The sequence below is a fragment of the Gadus morhua genome, chromosome 7, assembly GCF_902167405.1.
Source record: "Gadus morhua chromosome 7, gadMor3.0, whole genome shotgun sequence".
NCBI lineage: Eukaryota > Metazoa > Chordata > Actinopteri > Gadiformes > Gadidae > Gadus > Gadus morhua.
Window position 1 is genome coordinate 25,909,908 of NC_044054.1, and position 24,911 is coordinate 25,934,818.

A 24,911-nucleotide genomic window follows, 5' to 3' on the forward strand; every position below is an offset into this window, starting at 1 on the left:
AGAGAGAGAGAGAGAGAGAGAGAGAGAGAGAGAGAGAGAGAGGGGGGGGGGGGGGGAGGGAGGGAGGGAGGGAGAGAGAGAGAGAGAGAGAGAGAGAGAGAGAGAGAGAGAGAGAGAGAGAGAGAGAGAGAGAGAGAGAGAGAGAGAGAGAGAGAGAGAGAGAGAGAGAGAGAGAGAGAGAGAGAGAGGCTTCAGAAAGGGTGTGCGCAGATAGTACAGTGCACCCTAGTTATGTTTATGCCAAAACCACAAATGCTATATGTATATATATATATATATATATATATATATATATATATATATATATATATATATATATATTGCCTATATATATGTATAGGCTATATATAATTAGGCTATCATTATATTATTTAGCGTGTAATGAGACAATCTATAGCCAAATTGTCGAAGATGCCCGAGAATCTCCGGGGATATCAGCATGGGAAATCGGCGAATCAGACCCATGAACCTATAAAGAAAGACGTCATCTCAAGCGGGAGAGAACGTTTGCGGTGCTGGTTTGTGTCACGTAAGTACAGGGCTCTCATGTCTCATGCATTCGGCGTGAGACACACGCAATTCAACCCATGCACACGCTCGAACCTGTGCCGTGTTCCAATACCCGTACTGTCCGTACTTACTAGCCAAAATTTGAGTACGCAGTACGTTCCAATTCAGATCCGGCGAAAAGAAGTATACTTCAAGGATCCGGATGCCGTACTCAAAACGGGCTAATCCTGAAGTGTGGGATCGAAGGACACTCCCCGTAGTCAACGGCAGCCATCTTAGCTACGTAGCGGAAGAGGCGGAGCCAGGCTGAGCCAAAGTCGGCGCATCTTCCACATAGCCTGCATTAATAGAGTCATTTTGTAGTTTTTATAGTTTTTATAGCTGCTAGGCGTAAAGAGTTCACCGTTCAAAGCGGGATGTTTATTGCGGGGGAGGAGCCACGGCGGCAGTCGTGATCGTAATTTCCGGTTAGTGCACCACGGAGTACTCGATTTGGAACAGCACTCACATCTGAAAAAATAACGTAGTAGATAGTGCGGATAGTATACTTCCTTTAAGTATTACTCATGGAAATACGGGTATGGTCTCACGGAAATACGTGACATTGTCACGTTATTTAATCTATTGAAACGTGATCAGGGACACGTAGGCCTATTTTCTAAATTTTGTATTTCAATTGGAAGTAGGCTATTTTTCGTGTCACTAAGCATGACTTCCAAACTAAGGTTCTGTCCGGGAGCGTTCTCCCTAATGTCCCTTATGGAGCTCCGTAGGCTACAGATATAATTGTCTTAGAACACTCCCATTCAGAATGCATTGGTTTACATTTCGTTCTGTGTAACACGCAAAAAGTCGGACTATCGTGCTCTGGAACACGCTTCAATAGATTAACGTTCGTGCGCAGGAGCACGCAATCGCGTGATACCGGGTTGCAACCACACACACACACACACACACACACACACACACACACACACACACACACACACACACACACACACACACACACACACACACACACACACACACACACAACCTCTTGCAGGCAGACTCAGAATCTTGAGCCCATTTATTAGGGAACAGGTGTTATCGGGATTCCATCACTGCATTCCCAGAATCCTGCATTGTGAAAGTCTTCCCTTTTTTTTTTAAATGTACAATGGCATTTTATTCTACATACAAAACAACCATAGTATTTTTCAGGAGTCCACGACCACCCTGCCCGTTTTGACACACAAAAGTAATTTGACACTTCTGGGATGAGCCAATGATTCATCTGTTTGGAAGGTTTTGTTGGAGACAAACAAAGAATCTTCAGGCAACAGATGTGACAGCTGTGACTGCTCTCTCTCTCCTTCGTCTGCTGGGTCCTCTGTGGCTGTGTCCCAATTCCTAGGACGCATCTATGAAGGTATTATTGTAGCAAAAGTCTCAAGCATGCGTACACTAAAGTCACAAATGCGTAACTAAAGTCACAAATGCGTAACAGTAAAGTCACAAATGCGTAACTAAAGTCACAAATGCGTAACAGTAAAGTCACAAATGCGTAACTACAGTCACAAATGCGTAACTAAAGTCACAAATGTGTAACTAAAGTCACAAATGCGTAACAGTAAAGTCACAAATGCGTACCTAAAGTCACAAATGCGTAACTAAAGTCACAAATGCGTAACTAAAGTCACAAATGTGTAACAGTAAAGTTGAAGTCGTAAATATTTATTCTACCATTGTCAACACGAAATAGGGGCTACGAGTTCACAAATCCTTTGTTACGGGTGCACGTCCATCGATACGACTGCACGAATCTGCTGCTACTCTTGTGAACACGACTCTTTTTCTTGTGGGTACGACTCTCTTTTTCCTGTGAGTACTTTTGCTACACGCCTAGGTGGTATATGTGTAGCAAAAGTCATTCGTATGACGTAGAGCGTCCGTGGGCGGGACAAAATTGCATAAACCAATGAAAGTCGCCGGCAGGGGATGCACTTTTCAAACTACACTGGGACCAGTCCAAGATTCCACCTCCTCATTTCTGGAATCTTGACAAGTTCACAGAAGAGAAGACGGCATCCTACACGTCAAAGGTGGGTATCTTAAATTATGTTAAATTTCAGTTCAACTGAATTCCCCCCAAAGTAGGCTATTGCATTAACATGCCGCCAGTGTCATTCAATGTATTATAATGGTCGCCATAATATATAATAATATGTTCAGAAATGTCTCGGATCGGCCTACTGCACCGCCTTTGTGAATTTAATTCCCCCCCCCCCCCCCCCCCCCATCTTTCGAAAAATAGTTTAAATCCCATATTCATACATTTAAATTTTAACTGACTGACTAGGAAACTATATGAGATAATACAGGGGAAAATCAAAAATAAATACACAATAACACTTAGTTTCACTGAGTTCCAACAAAATGTAGCATAGAGCGCTCCCTACTTTATTGATTACCAATGGGTGAGACTGTAGCGAATGAGGCGCGATAAGAAGTGTGAAGTTGCCCCCATCCCCCAAATAATTCGAAAATAGGTGGAAGCGTGTGTGCTAGTTTGTGCTGGCAAATTAAACGTTTGTGCTCAAACCATTCTGGAGATATTTAGCATGTAATATCTCCACGTAAACCGATTTGGTTTTTAAGATAGGCCTATACTAGGGATGGGCGTGAGGAATCGATTACTCGAGTACTACTCGTTACAAATGAACTCGGTTGGTGGACAGGCAAACTCGAGTTTGCATATACACACACAAACAAAGTTTTCTGAAGCAAATGTATCAATTTTCTGTCGGCGCCACTAACGCATGACGTGGGCACAAAGAAAATTAAATGCATCCATTTCCATGGCGCGTTCCGTGCCGTGTGCAGGCACACCAGAATTCAAAAAGTTAAGAGATGGCGGTTAAAGCAAATCGCAGCGAAGAATTTAAATACTTTAAAGAAATAGGAGATCATAAGGTGAAATGTAAAATATGCCAAGCGAAATCGAGCTACCAGAAAGTACTATGCGGCAACATATGCTCCTGAAACACAACGGTGAGTTCGGGAAAGCAGACCCGCAGCAACGGTGAAAGTGAAAGTGTGTCGGCTATTTTCACCGCCGCAAGACGCAGCTGTAATCCCGGGCGTGTAGAGAAGATCACAACTCTGAGTATTTCCATAGTCCATTTGCTGCCGTTTTATTTGCAGCTTTAAGCATTTATTTGCAATGGTTAGGCTACTTGTTTCGTTTTTTTTAAACTGTTACAGGCCTTGGTTCGACGTGATTTAAATTGTGAGACGCTGCGCATATTTATTTTTGTAAGGAAAATGTGTTTTGAACGTTTGCAAAAATAAATAATGAATACTCTGATAACTCTGACTGTTTTGATGGAGAATAAGCATTACATGTTTGGTTGGTAATATTGCCTTTTATCATCGGGCCTGCCGCCTATTCCTGCTGCAGATGCGTTGCATTCTAAAAATAGATTTGATTTAACGAGTACTCGATTGATCCTCGAGGAATTCCTTCGATCACTCGAGTTTGGAATTTACTACTCGTGCCCATCCCTAGCCTATACACCTTAGTCCGACAAAAATTGGACCGAATCGGGTTTCTCATAGTCGGATTAAGACCCCTAGATTATTCAATTGATGTCGCATTAACCGTGTTTCAATCGGATTGGAATTCGATTTTGCGCGCGGGGTAGGCCCGAGACCGGGGCCTACCCAGGGGGCCCGGGGCCGTGAGCCTTAAGTAGCCGATAGTCGTGTTTGCGCCGTCGTAAAACGAGAAACGGCGATTTATTAAAAAAAGGTGGCGAAGAAGATGATGGAAGCCGGTGTCGTGCCAATGTAATTACCATGTAGTTAAAATGTACCCGATAAGAAGAGTATCCCCGGAAGCGGGATGCATGCATCGAGTGCATGCGCGCTTTGATTTCACCCCGTTCACCCAAGACTAAAAAGGCTAAAATAAAAGTAGATGTTTTTCTAAATGTTGGTCATCAACGAGTAGAATGAATGAATGAACGAATATATATGGGATTTAAACTATTTTTCGAAAGATGGGGGGGGGGGGGGGGGGAATTAAATTCACAAAGGCGGTGCAGTAGGCCGATCCGAGACATTTCTGAACATATTATTATATATTATGGCGACCATTATAATACATTGAATGACACTGGCGGCATGTTAATGCAATAGCCTACTTTGGGGGGAATTCAGTTGAACTGAAATTTAACATAATTTAAGATACCCACCTTTGACGTGTAGGATGCCGTCTTCTCTTCTGTGAACTTGTCAAGATTCCAGAAATGAAGAGGTGGAATCTTGGACTGGTCCCAGTGTAGTTTGAAAAGTGCATCCCCTGCCGGCGACTTTCATTGGTTTATGCAATTTTGTCCCGCCCACGGACGCTCTACGTCATACGAATGACTTTTGGTACACATATACCACCTAGGCGTGTAGCAAAAGTACTCACAGGAAAAAGAGAGTCGTACCCACAAGAAAAAGAGTCGTGTTCACAAGAGTAGCAGCAGATTCGTGCAGTCGTATCGATGGACGTGCACCCGTAACAAAGGATTTGTGAACTCGTAGCCCCTATTTCGTGTTGACAATGGTAGAATAAATATTTATGACTTCAACTTTACTGTTACACATTTGTGACTTTAGTTACGCATTTGTGACTTTAGTTACGCATTTGTGACTTTAGGTACGCATTTGTGACTTTAGGTACGCATTTGTGACTTTACTGTTACGCATTTGTGACTTTAGTTACACATTTGTGACTTTAGTTACGCATTTGTGACTGTAGTTACGCATTTGTGACTTTACTGTTACGCATTTGTGACTTTAGTTACGCATTTGTGACTTTACTGTTACGCATTTGTGACTTTAGTTACGCATTTGTGACTTTAGTGTACGCATGCTTGAGACTTTTGCTACAATAATACCTTCATACGCATCCTTCGAAGGCTGCATTCGAAGGATGCGTCGACGCAGATTGCGTCACAGCGACGCGCCAAGTGCTGTCCCAATTCCAAGGGTCCTTCAAATGCGGCCTACGAATGCAGCCTTCTTTTCCCGGATTTGAAGGATGCATCGGCTGTATCCTTCACGGCCCAACGTATCCCAAGATCCTTCACGGCCCAACGTATCCCTCCCAAGATTCATAGCGCACTCAATCAATGGAGATGGCGGAGATTGTCGATTTAAGTTCTGCATTTAAATGTAAGTATTTGGTTTCTAGTCACTCGAGTATTTAACGATACAAATGTTAAAAAAAACAAGGGCCCTTAAAACAAGTAATAGGCAATATAAGTAAGGTAACGTTACAGTTAGTGACGCTGTAACGTTAACTAAGAACACCCGTTAAGCCCTATAGTTTCAAATTTAAGAGGTTAAAATGGTTATATTTACCGAAATTGTGTCGATTATATAGATAATTTGCTATTCTGTAACGTTAGATAAATAGACCAACGCGAACACAGGTTGTGGACCCTGGTTTTCAGACCGTAACGTTACAGACGTTGGGATTGATTACACAGTTAACTTGGTTATTTTGCTATTTAAGCTGCTTTTGTTTGGTAGTGTAAAGCAAAACTAATTCTAACATTTGGTTTTGGTTTAGGGAGCCAGCAGCATACGGCTCGATTTATTCTATTGAGGGGGGAGAGAAGGATGAGCTGTTCACCGGGGTGAAATACTCAGCAAGTGTGGCTTGGGGGTAAAAAAACAATCGTTTATTTATATCGTAAGTTAGTTTATAAAAATTATTATAGGCCATTTATATATCTTCATTTGACCATCTTTTAAAGGTTAGTTAAATTAGCCCTCATTAAACAGCAGGACGGATACAACATCCCCAGAAATCGTTTACTACGATGTCCTATTTTGGGTTATTAAAGAAAGAAAGACAAAAAAAGTCACAGCTTGCATCAGTACTAGACAGCACTAGAAAAACCTACAAAGAAAAAGGGTGTTTTGACTTCTACTGGTTGTCTTATTATTATTATGGGCTTCATATAGGATGAGGGCTAATTTAAATGTAACCTTTGCAAGATGGTCAAATATATATATTATAAATGGCCTATTGTTAACATGGGCTATTAACATGATTGATAAATGTGTCTCTTGTTTTCTCTGATTAACAATGTCTCTGTGTTTAGGACAATTCTGGAGGAAATAGGCCTGCAGGGGAAGGTGACTCCCCCGCAGGCAAAGAAAAACTTTTGCTGAAATTTGTTTTGGTACTGCTCTTGTTAACTGCCATGATTGATTTCCTCTGCCTTAGGATTGCAAGTATCCTGGGTCAGGAGAGGGGGTAGGTGGGAAACCCACTGCTGCCACTTGGCCCTGGTTTGTCCCCATGGATAAGGTATTGGATTGGGACAGAGGCATTCCACCAACCCCCCTGTCCTAATTGCATCCATCCCTGAGAACACACCAGGGCCAAGTACAGCAAGTACAGCAGTGGTGGATCAGGAGGTGGAGGACAAGGATCAGGAGGAGGAAAGACAGCGAGGGCCAAGGTCCAGAAAGAGGGACAGAGAAGAAGACATGTTCCAGAGTCGCTCACTATCTTCCGAAAAGGACTCAAGATTCACCTGTTCAGAGTCCACCTCCACTGCATAGCCACCCTCCCCCTTCTGGCCACCATTGTACACTGTGTTGTATTGTATTGTATTATAGTACTTAACTGTGTAGCAACTGCAGTAGCTGCTATCATGGCTGTAACACGGGGAATGGGTTAGCCTAGCGATTGTGGTACTTGGTTCTATGAACATCCTTTCTGTACCGACAGCGATATATTGATGCACTTCTTATGACAAATGTACTTATTGTAAGTCGCTTTGGATAAAAGCATCTGCTAAATGCCCTAAATGTAAATGTAAAATGTAAATGTTCCAGTTAATAAAAGAGGACATGAGGCTACAAAGGGAGGCAGAGGAGAGGAAAGCCCAGGAAAGCAGGGAAAGAATGGATAGGTTTTTCTCAATTTTGGAGCGTTTGGTGGACAAATAACTTATGTTCTGTTATATTTAACACTTTTTTTTTGTATTGACTAATGTATTCGTATATAACTTATATAACATATATACAACAATAAAACTATTTACAACAAATATTCATGTGACTATTTACAACAATTATTATAAAACTACTATATACAAAAACAATGATCAATAATAATTGTTGGTTTCTTTTTTTCGCGCTGTCCGGTTTAACTTCTGTTTACAGGTCAATTCAGCTGTCAGGGTTGCTAGGTGACAGGAGCAGCGTGGTCACGCAAGTGAAAGGGCGGTAACGGTTTGTTACGTAAACCAGAAATGCTCCGTAGGCTAGACCGTCCCATTTCTTCGGCCTTCGGAGTGTCCTTCGCGGTCTACGAAGGCCGCATCCTTCGAAGGACGCGGTCTACGAAGGATGCGTCCTATGAATTGGGACACAGCCTGTGTTTGCCTACCTGCTACAGGTAGCCAGTGGGCGGGGCTGAGAGGCTTGTCAGCTGATGAGGTGCACCTGTGCAGGTCTGCCACGCAGGCTTTAGCCAGTCTCTCTCTCTTTCCACAGAGGCAGGTGGGCTTGGGTTCTGTTTAGGGTGGTTCCTTAAGGTTTTGGACCTTTGGATTGGTTCCATGTTTTGTTTTATGTTAACACTATTCAACATCCCCACAGCACACTTTCCACTGCCCATATACATAGGCTAGTCGAAAGAATTGTGTGTTTGGTCAGTAGTTCAGTTGGTTGGTCACATATGTTGGTTTGCTGTTCAGGTTTGGTTTGTTACATTTTATTTGGGTATTTCCAACATGGTAAAGATGGTTTGTTGTTCCCAGTATTTGTTTTGTCTGTCTGGGTAAGTTTCCTCCGTTCGGGCTCGGTCGGTCCTTGTGATTTTGGTACTGGTTTTCTGTCCAAACCATATAATCGCACATTTTCTAATCTTCCATACGCTACACTAATCCCTTTACAGATTTCATGATACTTACTTTATTCTAATAAATAACTTTATCCCTTATCATGTGTGGATCCCGATCTTTGCTCTGACCCGAGCCTCGTCTTAATGCAGCCAAGGAGATGGAAGAGCGTTATGAATAATTATTAGATGATTGTGTTGTACAATGAAAGACAGTAAAGATTCAATATGAATGGCAAAATAAGGATGGGATTTTATTTGAACAATAAAATATGTGTTGGGCAAATTATAGAGAGGCTGAGATTATAGATTTCATATTCAAAAGGCGAAGGGGTGAAAAAATTTAAGAAATATATTTAAGAAATATAGGCCTACTCAAAGCCCAAATCATTGATATCATACCCTATCCAATAATAAAGAAATTTGAATTTGAATGGTAACAATTCCGTTAAATCCTCGTCCTCGTTTTGAACGTCTCACTCATGGCCGATCAGTGTGTTCGTTCTGATTAGCTCTTAATTGAGATCACCTGTCACGCACCCCTTTATTAAAGGTGAACACAATGGGTTTGGTTTACTTTTCGCATCGGCCTGTGTCAATCGAGGTTGAGTTTAGTGAGGGTTGAAAGTTTTCGATCTAGATTGCCGATCACTATTGTCACTTTATACAAACTGAAAGTATGCGTTGTTGCGTGTTTGTTTTTGTGGGCATTTGACTGAACAGCCCAGACAAATATTGCTACCTACATGGCACTTCGAAACAGACCACCGCAGTGAGTAAAAGTTATTTTCCTTTATTAATTGTTGCCGTTTTTGGGCTGTCTCCTCAGACACAAGCCATCAGTATCCCTGCTCTTTGCACCTTGACATGCATGTTGCCGCTGTTTGTTAACCTAGCTTTGCTGATTTGTATCTTGTGATGTGTGTGTGTTTTTCTAAACAGGTGTTAGATGACTGACAAGATCTATGGGGGGGCCCCCTTTGGGCCCCCCCATACCAACTTAGTCTTCAAATGAATCTAGTGCTATGGGACTCCAGTGTCTTCAAAACATCCTCGGAATACATGTGTATGAATGTTCCACCGAAGGGTTGATCTGGAAGCCACCACGGTCCACGCAGTAATCTGCTGCGTGGGCCGTAGTGGCTTCCAGAGCCATCTTTCGGTCTTGGTCAGGATTTGTTACCGTTGCCCTTCAATGTAGCAGGCTACGGGTTTCTGAAGAAGCCTGCTTTATGTAGCATTGGAGTACAAATATTGTGCAAAATGCTCGTGTAATTGCACTAGCACTGGTAACCTGTAGATTAGCTTAGTTTAACGTCATTCCGTGCTGTCTCTGTCAAATGTGTGGCTTACTTTAAGTCCACAAGGCCCTCTTGTAAACCACGTTGGAAAACCCCTGGACAAGGTGATAAGTCACTGGGTGTGTGCTAAAGTTTTGTTCCATTTTTCACTAGTTGGTTGAGGTTTGGTAGAATTGTTTGGATGCTAGCGACGTGATGGCGTATGTACAAGAGCCTACCGTGGCCAGGCCACAGTTGCGACGGCCACGGCCAGATGGCCTAGTGTGAGTGCAACCTTGATTGCATTTGTATACTGTTTACCATTGGATGTTTATGCAATTTGGCTTAATTCATCCGCAGTAAAGCTGCATTTGACTATTCCAGGGTCGTTTTGTACAGGCTTTCAATTGACCATGTTGACTAGTTTGTGCGAAGTTTTTTTTTTTTTTTACCCTTGCTTACAATCCAACGGTTGTGACCACTTATGCAACTGGGCTGTGAACCTTGTAATTCTAGTTGCATATTTGTACACGCAAGCTTGTCCATTTCTATCGCCATCACTAACACTAGCTTCAGCATTTCCTTGTAGGCCATTAGCTGACTTGTGTATTGGAGCGATGATTTGGGTATTTTAAGATGCTTGAAAACCTAAAATAAAGCAAAATGCGTGTCTGGTGTGCAAGAGCCAATTTGTTGGCTTGCAGTAGTCGAGGAGTTGCCGTAGGTCGTAAGCCATCTGGAGGTTGTGGCAATGGAGGCTTGTGGTAGATCTGCCATCTAAGAAAGGTTAATTCTTCTGAAGCATGATTAATAGTTTAGTAAATTGAATCTATTCATATAGAACTATAAAATCCAAGACTGCAGCCAGTAACTTGGATCGCAATATGTGGAAAGTATTAGTCTTCATTTGTAACAACAGAATAATTAACATGACTAACTGGGTTTCTTCCATTTTCTAACTAGGGGGACTCGACTGGTGAGTCTACTGGATTAATCAGTAGCGGTACTTTGCCCAACAGATTTGATGGCATGACTACAGGGTGACAAAGACAATTCCCTGCCTATCAAAAGAGACTTCTAAAACATATCTGCTAGAACAGTTCCTATACTTTTTGCATAATTTGGTCATGCTGCAAATTTACTTTTTGTAGTTGCTCTATATTTAGTTCTTTGACAGCCTCACCTGCTAGAAAAGTCTATTCAAATCGGCTAAATATAATGAACTAAATTAATAGCCATGAAATGTTGTCACTCATACTAATGGCAAATACCCTCTTTCAGTTGGTGGTTCAACACTGATGTCTCTCTAGGCTTGAGGGAGAGCTCACAAGTAAATTACACGAATGTCCTGGAGCAATTGGGAATACACTTTTATTTAGTCTACCTGACCAGGGACATCTTTGAACTATAGGTCACCTAACCCAAACTTTTCACTCTTGTTAGGTTGTCCTTTTCTCTTGTTTTAACCCGAAAGGGCTGAAATATCAACATTTCAGGTATTCTGTTTGGATAATGTGCAAAACTTGGGGCTTCACTAATAAAAAAAAAGTAACAAATGTATTTTTCTTAATGTGGTTAAACTATTTAAAGATTTGTATGCAAAATATTTCTGCTCAATTTGTGGTCAATGAAACTCATTTTTTAATTTGATAAAACACAACTATGGGTTAAAGGTATTTGCTTTGGGCATCTTTTGATATTTTTAGAATCTAGCTCCATTGCCGTTAGAAATGGTGTCTCCCAGTACTGCAAAGTGCTTCCACAAGTTTAAAAAATGGGCAGAAAAGGAACTGCCAACTAAATCTATTTAACATGGGTAGAAAGTTTCCATGGAAGCTCTTGGCTGCTGGTTCCCAACACGGCTCCACTGTTAGCCTGTGACCTTGCGTTTAACTTTTTTCAACTTTTGGTGACTTTCACAAAAGGGAAATGAACTGGTTAATACAATAAACAAGACATTTCATGGTACCATTTTGAACTGTTTGTGGATATTGCATTAAATCCATATGCTTGAAAATTTTCAATAATGCATATCAACGAAACAATGGAATGAAATAAATAGTTCAAGCAATTTGTGGGACTTGGCTGCTTTTACATTATTACGCATTTTTGGGGGTTATTTCAGTCTCTCCAACCTGCAGGTCTTGCGAAGAATCATGTGAATGGGAATATTCTATCAATGTCTTGATATCATCTTTCGTCTCAACACTTCTGCTGCAGCCGCTGTTGAAGCGTATGAGTCCTTTGAGACCCCCTTTGATAAAAGGGGTTCTCAAATGTTGACCCTCAGTCACCTATTGCATCACTTCCTTTAGGGCTTCGGCCTCCTAATTGATCATTATAGTATAATTGAAAGCCCTCTTTCATATATATGATACCTCCACCACTGGGACGTGGCAACAATTCTCCAAATCCTTATGGGGGGGATGCTTGTGGACAGTAGGGGTGTATACTCGACATAAATAGGAAGCAAACTCATCTCACAAATGAGTAATGACATCTCACAAATATTTATTTAATAAATTGTTTCAATTTATAATAATCCAAAATCCAATGGCATAACCCGTTGGCTTTTTGTCGAGGGAATCCAGGGCGACGCTCACTTCCGGGTTGGCCAACATACGTCATTCCTCCACCACTCTACTGTAAAAACACATGTTCAAGTTGAATGAGAATAACAATAATAATAATTCTGCCATAGTATTTATTTAAGGGGGTGGGGGGGGGGATACAAGTCTTTTGGCCATTTGTAGTGTTGATCAGCAGAGAAATAATTTGTCCGCAAAGACGGTGACGTCACTTAGCAACGGTAGACGCTGGGGTAGACAAGTCACCGGACTACTACCCATGCAAATGAACGGAGCGTTCCACGGCATTGAGAAGACCCGTGTAATAAAGGCCTATAATATTTCTGTTTATGGCATAGATTTCTCCTCAGATTAGGCCAATAAACCAATGGTAAAATAAAAATAAAAACGCTCGATCAAAGGCCCGGCCCGAGTATAGTGGTGGGAAATATCGGCCCGACCCGGCCCGCGTCGGGCTCGGGCTCGGGCAGAGAATCTAAACACTGACTGGAACTACTTAGCAGGTGTCTGTAGGGCTTTATCAGGAGTTAATGCACGCACTGCAGCCAATCAGAATCAGAGTATTCCCCCAGACCGTGGTCTAAAAACGATATTATTCACAAGTTATAAACAACCCCTACACATCAATATTAATGATAACCCTGTGGAAATTGCCATAAGTGAGAGACACAATTTCGCACGTTGAGCACACAGTTGTGTGACTCGTTTATTTAGTAATTGAGAAACAGGAAATCAAAACGTGCTGAAGGTAAACAAATCCCGCATGGGCTCTGACGTCATGAGACGCTCGTAATCCTTAAAAGGGACATCGATCCCTGAACCACCAAGACAGTAAACGACATGCCTAACACAATTGAAAGAACAACACATAACAAAATACTGTAGGTGAATTATGTTACACTCACTACAACCCATTAAATACAGTATGATTTCTAGATGTCATGGCAACGTCCGCTCGCGACACTGGACTTGCGATCGAGGCATCGACGCGGACGTTCATTCACATAGCCAAAAACAACAGAATAGTTGGCTAGATAAAATAAACATCAAGACATACAATTCTAAAAAGAACAGATGAAGCAGCTACCCTTTTTTCCTTCGCGGTTTGCCTACAGAGCAGCGCACCTGCATTTAATGTAGGCCTATCCGTGTATTGTCACAATTTCTCAGTATCAAAGGTGAAAGTAGAAACGGGTGGCCAAAATCTGTCATATTGTTAGTTATCACAGACAATTTTAAGTAGAAACGGGTGGCCAAAAGCTGTCATTTGTTAGTAATCACAGACAATTTTCAACAATGAATGATCTGTACGGAGCTCCATAAGGGACATTAGGGAGAACGCTCCCGGACAGAACCTTAGTTTGGAAGTCATGCTTAGTGACACGACAAATAGCCTACTTCCAATTGAAATACAACATTTAGAAAATAGGCCTACGTGTCCCTGATCACGTTTCAATAGATTAAATAACGTGACAGTGTCACGTATTTTCGTGAGACCATACCCGTACTTCCATGAGTATACTTCAAGGAAGTATACTATCCGCACTATCTACTACGTTATTTTTTCAGATGTGAGTGCTGTTCCAAATCGAGTACTCCGTGGTGCACTAACCGGAAATTACGATCACGACTGTCGCCGTGGCTACTCCCCCGCAATAAACATCCCGCTTTGAACGGTGAACTCTTTACGCCTAGCAGCTATAAAAACTACAAAATTACTCTATTATTGCAGGCTATGTGGAAAATGCGCCGACTTTGGCTCAGACTGGCTCCGCCTCTTCCGCTACGTAGCTAAGATGGCTGCCGTTGAGTACGGGGAGTGTCCTTCGATCCACACTTCAGGATTAGCTAGTTTTGAGTACCGCATCCGGGTCCTTGAAGTATACTTCTTTTCGCCGGATCTTACTCAAATTTTGGCTAGTAAGTACGGACAGTACGGGTATTGGAACACGGCACAGGTTCGAGCGTGTGCATGGGTTGAATTGTATGGCAAGCCATCCCCGCCAGAAAACGGCATCATTTAAACGCGTATCACCTTCATTCCGACGTAAAAAACGCTGTAAAATGTAGAAAAACGCTGTATTTTACGCCGTCATGCGCAAAAAAGCGCCGCTTTTTACGCCGCAATTAGCCTTTCAAGAGCGCGCGTAAAAAGCGCCGTTTTGAACATCAAACCGGGCGTAAAATACGGCGCTTTTGTGCACATCACAACGCCGTAAAATACGGCGTTTCTTTAGTATGCTAATAATCTCCGCCCTTCTTTTCTCTCAGCCAATGCATTTGAAGTGTTTGTGCCCAATCGCTGAACAAGACAAGCAGACCAAATCAGTTCAACACAGATCTCCTCTCATTTGGCGTTAGTTGTAGCGTCATATTCATATAGATATATATATTAGTAAATGCAGTTTCAACGTTGTGATAACCGTGGTCCAATCGATAGAGACGCTTGCTATGTAGGGAAGAGGTTGTCGGATCGAATCCATTTATTGTCAGATTTGTGCTTTTGTCAGATGGTCACGCTTTTATGATCGCAATGCTTTTTAGTCCGCAAGCCAGACCTCCTGTGTTATAAGTTCCAAATTCAGTGCCTTTTTAGTCAGCCAGCCAGATCATCTAGGTGTCTTGTTACACGCTTTATAAGTTAATTATATTTAAATTATTACAGCCATGGAGCCTTTATTTTCGCGGAGTTATCGTAATATCCTCTCTTGTTCAATCGATATAAATACACAGTGGAAAGGAGTGAGAGGGAGCTATAGAGAGAGACACACTGACGAACTGGGGCCATGCTCTAACAACGTTCAGAGGCTTGTAAACAGTCTACTGAGTCTGACACGGTGCTTAAATGGGCTCTGGAGACGCAGGAATGTTGTTGGATTCAACTATTTGTGCATGGAAGCAAAAAAATATCTCCCCATCAAGGCCAACAGCAGAGTAGCCTACGAAAAGAATAGACTGATATGAATGCTTCAAATATTAAAACCCGATTGATTAGGCCTATGCCGACATAATATCATCATCATCGGCATTTTCCCACAGACAGACAGACAGACAGACAGACAGACAGACAGACACTTTATTTACCCCAAACTAACTTTCATAATCCAGCAGGTTACACAATACAAATAACTCTTACACAAATACAGACAGCCTATATAGGCTAATACAGCGCCCACCTCAGCAAAAGGTAAAATGTAAAAAGAAGATATGAGCTACATTTAAAATACAGATGCTGTAGCCTACATAAAAATACAGATGCCACATGAAATATGAAAATAGGATGCAATGTATAAATATGCAAAACTAGGCTATAATGAGAATACTCGGTTACAGTGCAATGACTATCCAAAATTAAATTAGTTGTATGGAAAGATTTTTGTCTATGGAATGATCTTGTCACTTTACTGCCACACATTGTGTGTGTCGGTAAAGTGATAGAATATAGGAGGTATAGGATAATCCGTGTATGGGTCGTTCTTTGAATATTCCGATTTAAAACAAAATCAGAAAAAACAATTAACAGGATTGTTTTTAGTTTTTTCTGATTTGGTTTTGAAACTGAAAAAGAGCAAAAGGAATTAACAAATAAACGGCATTTGTGTTTCTGTGTTTTGTGTGTTGGTTTTTTAAACCCGAAACAGAAAAACAAAAATAGATACATGCATAATTATAGGCTACACCAGAAGGCAGAACGCAGCGAAGAAAAAAGAGCCAACCACCTTAACCAGCAATAGACTGTCTAATTATATTTAGCCTTAGTTATGGCCGCACTTGAATGGTGATTTTATTCGTGAACTAGGCTATTTGACACTGGAAAGACACACGACGCGATCAGTATAGCCTACCGCTCTAAAGCAATCTAGTGCCCCGAAGTGCTCCGTTATGACGGTGAGGAGGTTCTGTGTGGAGCACAACCTTCAAAGAAGAATTCTAGTATCCGATTTAGTTTCAGATAGTCCACTCGCAGACTGGTCGCAGGCTCCCATGGGAAACAATAAAGCTGGCCATTGTAGAATGCGAGAGACTCGATGGAACGTTTGAAACGTCATTATATGTATTTTTATTCATCTCATCTCATCTTCGTCCGCTTATCCGGGGTCGGGTCGCGGGGGGAGCAGCTCAAGCAGGGGGCTCCAGACTTCCCTTTCCCGGGCCACATTGACCAGCTCTGACGGGGGGATCCCGAGGCGTTCCCAGGCCAGTGTTGAGATATAATCTCTCCACCTAGTCCTGGGTCTTCCCCGAGGTCCCCCCCTTCCCACTGGACGTGCCTGAAACACCTCCCAAGGAAGGCGCCCAGTGGGCATCATCCTTACCAGATACCCGAACCACCTCAGCTGACTCCTTTCTAAGTAAAGGAGCAGCGGCTCTAATCCGAGTTCCTCACGGATGGCTGAGCTTCTCAACCTATCCCTAGGGAGACGCCAGCCACCCTTCTGAGAATACTCATCTCGGCCGCTTGTACCCACGATCTCGTCCTTTCGGTCATCACCCAACCCTCATGACCATAGGTGAGGATAGGAACGAGGATCGACCGGTAGATCGAGAGCTTTGCCTTGCGGCTCAGCTCTCTTTTCGTAACAACGGTGCGGTAAAACGAACGCAATACCGCCCCCGCTGCTCCGATTCTCCAGCCAATCTCACACTCCATAGTACCCTCACTCGCGATCGCGAACAAGACCCCGAGGTACTTGAACTCCTTCACTTGGGCTAAGGACTAATTTCCTACCCGGAGTAAGCAATCCACCGGTTTCCTGCTAAGAGTCATGGCCTCAGATTTAGCGGTGCTGATCCTCATCCCAGCCGCTTCACACTCGGCCGCCAGCCGATCCAGTGAGTGCTGAAGGTCACAGGCCGATGATGATCCAATGAGGACCACATCTTCTGCAAAAAGCAGTGACGAGATCCTCAGACCACCGAACTGCAACCCCTGCCCACCACGACTACGCCTCGATATCCTGTCCATGTATGTATATCACAAACAGGATTGGTGACAAGGCGCAGCCCTGGCGGAGACCAGCACCGAGAACGAAACTGACTGGCTGCCGAGGACGCGAATGTATTTTTATTTATTTTTGTAAAACAACCTCTTGCCTACAGAGCAAGCGTCTCTATCGATTGGGCCACGGCCACGGTGACCACACTGTTGTAACTGGATTTACTAATATATATCTATATGACGCTACAACTAACAACAAATGAGAGGAGAACTCCTCAAAGCAGATCTGTGCTGGCTGAACTGATTTGGTCTGCTTCTCTTGTTCAGCGATTGGGTGCAAACACTTCAAATGCATTGGCTGAGAGAAAATAGGGGCGGAGATTATTAGCATACTAAAGAAATGCCGTATTTTACGGCGTTGTGATGTGCACAAAAGCGCCGTATTTTACGCGCGGTTTGATGTCCAAAACGGCGCTTTTTACGGGCGCTCTTGAAAGGCTTAATTGCGGCGTAAAAAGCGGCGCTTTTTTGCGCATGACAGCGTAAAATACAGCGTTTTTCTACATTTTACGGCGTTTTTTACGGCGTAATGAAGGTGATACGCGTCTAAATGATGCCGTTTTCTGGCGGGGATTGCTTGCCATAGAATTGCGTGTGTCTCACGCCGAATGCATGAGACATGAGAGCCCTGTACTTACGTGACACAAACCAGCACCGCAAACGTTCTCTCCCGCTTGAGATTACGTCTTTCTTTATAGGTTCATGGGTCTGATTCGCCGATTTCCCATGCTGATATCCCCGGAGATTCTCCGGCATCTTCGACAATTTGGCTATAGATTGTCTCATTACACGCTAAATAATATAATTATAGCCTAATTATACATGTAGCCTATACATATATATAGGCAATATATATATATATACATACATATATCATTTGTGGTTTTGGCATAAACATAACTAGGGTGCACTGTACTATCTGCGCACACCCTTTCTGAAGCCTCTCTCTCGCTCTCTCTCTGTCCATCCCTCTCTCTCTTTCTCTCTCTCTCGTACCGTTTTGTGGAGCACGTTAATTGTCTTAGAACACTCCCATTCAGAATGCATTGGTTTACATTTCGTTCTGTGTAACACGCAAAAAGTCGGACTATCGTGCTCTGGAACACGCTTCAATAGATTAACGTTCGTGCGCAGGAGCACGCAATCGCTTGATACCGGGTTGGGGGGGGGGGGGGGGGGGGGGGGGGGGTGTGTGTGTGTGTGTGTGTGTGTGTGTGTGTGTGTGTGTGTGTGTGTGTGTGTGTGTGTGTGTGTGTGTGTGTGTGTGTGTGTGTGTGTGTGTGTGTGTGTGTGTGTGTGTGTGTGTGTGGGGGCACTATTTGAGGGCTGTCTCACAGCCCAGATGGTGATGATGGAAGCCGTCATGACCTCAACATGCGCTGTGCTTTGGATTGGTTCTAATGAAGATAATCCACTGATGGCATGAATCTTATTCTCTCTGCAATGGTGTACCAGAAGCTGAGAGAGAGAGAGAGAGAGAGAGAGAGAGAGAGAGAGAGAGAGAGAGAGAGAGAGAGAGAGAGAGAGAGAGAGAGAGAGAGAGAGAGAGAGAGAGAGAGAGAGAGAGAGAGAGAGAGAGATATATATTCAGGCTGTGCGTGCGTGCGTGCGTGCGTGCGTGCGTGCGTGCGTGCGTGGAGAGGAACTTGGCTAGCGGCCCTTGGCTTCTGGTTCGACCTGGCGCTGGCTAATCATTAGGCTGAGAGATTGTCATGAATTAGAATTAATTAAAAAAAAATATTAAACAGTTATTGTTGGTCCGGTCTGCTCTTATGTACACCAACAAACAGGCTCCGCCCTCGTGATTCCTGTATACATCAGCCAACAGGCCCCGCCCTCTTACTTCCTATGAGCATCAGCCAACAGGCCCTGCCCTCATGCTTTCTATGGGCATCCGTAACAGGCCCCGCCCTCTTACTTCCCCTTTCTCCGGAGAGAATGAAAAGTAAATAAAGAGAAGAAACAAGATCCTCAACGACAAGAATACTTTTTGTTACGAATAGTTGGACAAAGACAAGAAGACTAAGAGCGTATTCCTCAAACAGAAGTCCCTCCCTCTTGCCTCTCTCAAATCACATCACTGAAACTGATTTTGCTCCCTGCAAAGCTCCCTGCCTAATTTTGGCCAATGAACGCCCATCTGAAGCACCCCATCCCAGGCGTGGGGTGGTGAGATGGGACCGCCTGGGAACCAGGCCAGGGCATCAGCATTATGGGCCACAGCTGTTTCAGACCTGAAGGTGAAGCTGTCCTCATGAGGAGGCAAGAGAGAGCCTGGCCAAACAGAGGGAGAGGTTCAACAGAGAAAACTTTAAAAGCAGGGATTTATTAACTAAACACCCCTAACGCTGTGAGTGCCCACCTGCACAGATAACCGTGTGTGAACAGTATACGTGCTCAGAAGCTTGCACCCTGCCTCATTGTTTGAGGGTCAAATAAAGGTGAATGATCGGTTCTTCCTGCCCTCTTAAACCTGATGGGAGCCAGGCAGAGCAGACTCTGGCTTGACCTGTCCAGCATTAAACACAGACACGCACGCACAGAAACACTCAGACATACAGGCAATTGGTGACTGTGTACAACATTTAGCCAGCCTTGGAGGGCTGTTCGAAGTCAATATAATCAGTGCATCAAACATTGTCAAAGTGGATGGAGGGCATGGGGGGAGGGGGGCAGCGCAGTCCACACCGATCTCTCTATTCGTATGTTGAAGTCTGTTATCTTTCCTTGATTTAATGGAGGGTTCATGACGGATGGCCAAAACATATACCATTCTTTGAGAATGTATTCATGTTTAAGCAATTTTTCGGCTTTAGTGCTTGTTTTCAAGGCATTTGGGGTGGTGATTAGGTTTGAATGATGTTAACATAATGTCTGGGTCGGAACACTTTATATAAAATGGCTGTTACTGGAGGATGTTCATTCTTGGACAATTAGGGAATAAAACCCATTTCTGGGATCCTTCCCAAGAATGAATGAAAAGCTAAGATGAATTTAATAAAGTATTACTAATAACTTCTGAATAATATAAGACAGCGAACCATCCGGTGAAATAACTTTCTTTTTTATATATATATATATATATATATATATATATATATATATATATTTAGAAACATATTTCTTGGCATGGTCTCACAGATCACACTGTGTGGCAGATCTATTATTAAGAACACTGCTGAACATATTATTTAGAAAAAAATATTTGAGGCCATTAAGCCTCCTGAAATCTGCCAACTTGTCATATTTATTAAATAATTATTTAAATAATGAATCCTCCTGTGTCACTAAGAAAACTGCACGGTCTAAATGAGGCTTTGGAACACACTGTTGGGCTTTAGTGAGAATGAATAAAAGACAGCTTTACCAAACGAATTGCTTTGACAGGCAAAAGAGGATCATTCTCCATTTGACTGTAGCCTCTGTCATACAGATTGTCAAGTCAATCCTGTTAATAATGGGATTCATTATAACATTGGGAATCTGTTGTGCAGTGAGGAAGGATTTGAAGGTGTCACTAATAAAGAAGGGAGATCAGCAAAGGATACCCATCATTTGAAAAAGGTTTTGCGCCAGGATGAGGCCTGTTAAGAAATGATAAACCTACATAACCGTAGAGGGTTGACCTTTAGTATGGAGCTAGAGATGGGTATCACTGTCCCTTCGTCATCCACTCTCCCATCCTCCATCCATTCACCCAACCATCTTCCTTTATTATTTTTCTACATTATTTGTATGTGTCCATCTTAAGTGACCATTTTTAAATAGGATCTGCCTCGTTAATATTGACAGATATCTTAATTAAATATTGTGGATGATTTTCCCACATGTATCTACATTGCACATCCTGAATCTTTCAAAGTATCAATGTAGAACTCCCCAATAGGCCAATTTTGCGGTGGGTTGTCACAACCGTCCCTCTCATTGACGTCTGTGGAGAGCAGATACGTCCCAATACCACTGAATGGTCAAGCACCAGCAAACCGGCAAAACAGATTGCTGACGTCTATTTTATTCTAAGTGGAAAATGCAATATTTTGATATAGTTTCAGAGTTTGATAATATTTCTAGCCAAAAGTGTGCATTTTATTGTCATCTTCAATCTCTGTTCAGTGATTGTGTATGACATTTAGTTTGTGAGTTTTTAAGAATAGTTAACCTTTCAGTTGAAAGCAGATACAAATATAAATGGATTATATTGTTCAGAATGCAAATTGTATGGTGGTTGATATGGACGCTGCTACCGCTGTTTACCAGACATGGCTGACATTAGTTTTATTCTAAGTCGCAAATGCTGTATTACGATTCTTTCGGCACTTAAATGAGTTTTGATAACCCTTCTAGAGAGAATTGTGAAATGTGTGGTCAATTTTTGTCCGTGACTCACAAACCGAATCCTAACTGGTGCATTACTCGAATGAGTTTCTGCTCAAATATCCAGGTATGAGTGCAGCCTATATGTGTGCATGTGTAAGCACTTGAGAGTAAAGGAGATGGCAGTGTTGCAGAGCTTCTCACCTGCATTCTGGTCCAGAGCAGAAGAACAGAGTCTTAACCTCTATGGCAGAATATCAATCCTTACCCCTGATGAGATTACTGGGGACACCCATGGTTAGAGGCATTGTCATCTTGATTGATGACGTGTGTGTGTGTGTGTGTGTGTGTGTGTGTGTGTGTGTGTGTGTGTGTGTGTGTGTGTGTGTGTGTGTGTGTGTGTGTGTGTGTGTTTGTGTGTGTGTCCAAATGCTTGTATTTTTGTGTGCGTTGTTAGATATGCATGAGTAGCTTTGCCTGTGTGTGTGGTGTCTGTGCCTTTGCACATGCATATGTGAGAGAGAGAAAGAGAGGGAGAGAGGACAAGTGAGTCGATTTCTGTGCGCCAGGAAGCAGTGTTTGAGAGCTAGACTGAAAGGTTGTATTTATATCAATCAGAAGAGTGAGTGATTTGAGATATTAGAGGAAACAGAAACAACGAGGAGCTAATAAAAGGCGGGTCCCGGGCCCTGGCATAGTCGAACAGAATGAAAAACAGCCAGCAAGTAACCACCCTTTCAGTGTCATTTAACAGTTAGACCGCCATGATACTGATATCTAAAGACCCTTTCACAGAGGCGTCATTGTAGGACAAACAGAGTTGTTGCTCATGGGTAGTAGACTTATTTTCAATAGTTTATCATAAAAGGAGCAGACCAATAATTACTCCATTTGTCGAAAATAAAGCTGCAGCTTGTATCCCGTTTTATGAACCAAATACTGTCGCAGCGGCTTATTTCCCGGAGCGGCTTATAGGTCGATTTTGCAAACACAAAGACAATGGCATCGCTTCATAAGTGACAAAAAACAAGGAGGAAGTTATTCCACAATGTGCTCTCAGTACAAATCCTCTGCGTCTCAACGAATTGCTTGCAAAATAAAAGATGGCTTGTTTGCTAAATCTGTCAAAAGTTCAGGGTTTTACAAAAGCCTGAAAATCTCTCTCTCTCTCTCTCTCTCTCTCTCTCTCTCTCTCTCTCTCTCTCTCTCTCTCTTTCTCTCTCTCTGTTCAGTAAGATAAATGTATTCTCGACAAATGATTGGAATTAAATAAATAGGTTGGGTAGACAGACACTGGGTCATATCTTCAACCAAGAGAGAGTAAACAACATGGTCTGGGATTGTTTCACCGTTACTCTGATTACCCACAAGATGACTCTTGAGAGATGATTCAAGATGGTTCTTGCGGGTAATAGGACTGAGGAGTGCAATGGAGCTTGTGATCACACCAACTGTAGAGCTAGGGTGCTGTGAATTACTACTTATGGGAATCTCCTTTTTTTTTTACTACAAATTGGTGTGAGGGGGGTCATGAAATACCAAAAAACAGCAAGCTATAAATTATTTCAGGATTACACCAACAAACTGAAAGGTTTGGGGTATCATAATCCTTTCATTTGGAACCTCCCTTCCCCAGGGTTTGTCTTGTTTGTTTGTTTTATCATGAGTTTAAGCAGGAGGGAGCAGAGTTCGAAATCAGGCAGCAACAAAAAAGTCCCCTCCCTCTTGGAAGTGTTGTATTCACACATCTGCGATTGACAGACAAAATTAAGTCCTTGAACCAATCAAGGAAAAGATGCCCTGATCTAACATAAATGACCTGAATCTGAATTTGCTCAAACAGTGGCACGCACAATCGACTTGAATAGATATACCTACAGTGCATTTCACTCACTCAATGCTGATGGATGAAAATAATAATAATAATGAGCAACATTTTGTATCAAATGTATAAAATATGACTTTACCAAGTGCTCTTCTTGTTACAGTGATCCCCACTCAATACAATTCATATTACATTTAAATATGAATTTAAATATCTGAGTATCTTTATGACCTATTAGTCATTAGGTCATAAAAAGTCAGTGCGAATGATTTTACTGACCTACCACTTTTGGACAGTGTCACAGTAGCAATATCTGAGGCTGTGGTCTTGACTTTGGAGATATTTATTTGTACCAGAGAGACCACGACCATAACATCAAGACACATCTCTGATGGTAGTGTGTGTTAACACAAACTACATTACCACAAAGTCTGTCCCCTCCATCTCAAGAACTGCAGCAGGGCTAAAACAGAAGAAAACGTCAAAGTATAAACAATACATCGTAGCTATGAACTACAATCACATAAAGTACAAAAAATACGTTGATGAAATATGTCTCTACAAACATCCATCTGGTTCAATGCGAGGCCGGGAAAACAAACCAGTCGAGCCTTGTCTGAAGTCACTAAGAAGTTTATTCCTGCTTTATTTGAGGTGGTATAGCTGAAAGCATAACCTTGTGCCAAAAGTACACTTAATTAAATGCTGCTGTAATTAAAAGCCTGTGTATGTTTCTGCCAGGAATCCATATGGAAGGAAAGCAATATGGGGGAGCCACACTGCATGTATTATTTTGCTGGAGGATAGGGATAGGGAATGGTAGCCCTATGAGAATTTACAGCAACCAGGGACTAAATATAACAATTCTAATTGAAACATGGTTCGACAAACTAATGAATTATAAAGTTTGTCGCATCATACACATTTCTCCAGACTTTGTTTGAGATGTTGCAAGCAGATTGAGTTTAACAATTTCATCAGTTATATGAGTTCAGATGAGTGGGTTATGAGATCAGATGAGATCGTCTCTCGTTACTCACAGAGCTTTCCCACAACTCCAGAACTGTTTCTCCAACGCTGATCCTGCCTGCTACCGAACCCTCGCCTGTCTGACCACCCGCCTGTTCTCCAGTCCCTGCCGGCCTGTCTGCTCCCCTGTTTTCGGCTCCTCGCCTGCCAGTCTGCCCTCCTGATATCGACCCCTCGCCTGCCCGACTACCCGCCTGCCGACGAGCCCTTGCCTTCCTAATCGCCCGCCAGTGATCGAGTCCCCACCTGTCCGACTACCAGCCAGTTACGGTACCCCAGGCCCCAGTCTACCTGATTGCCTGCCGGTCCGCAAACTCTTGCCTGTCCCCGTTTAGTCTGCCTGCCCGATCCTGATCATCGGTGCAATCAATAAACCTTTGAACTGCCCTGTCACCATTGTCAGTCTGTGCACTAGGGCTCTGCCTAACCCCCCCGTTACAGTTAGACCTTGTGAAACATTTTGGGGTGC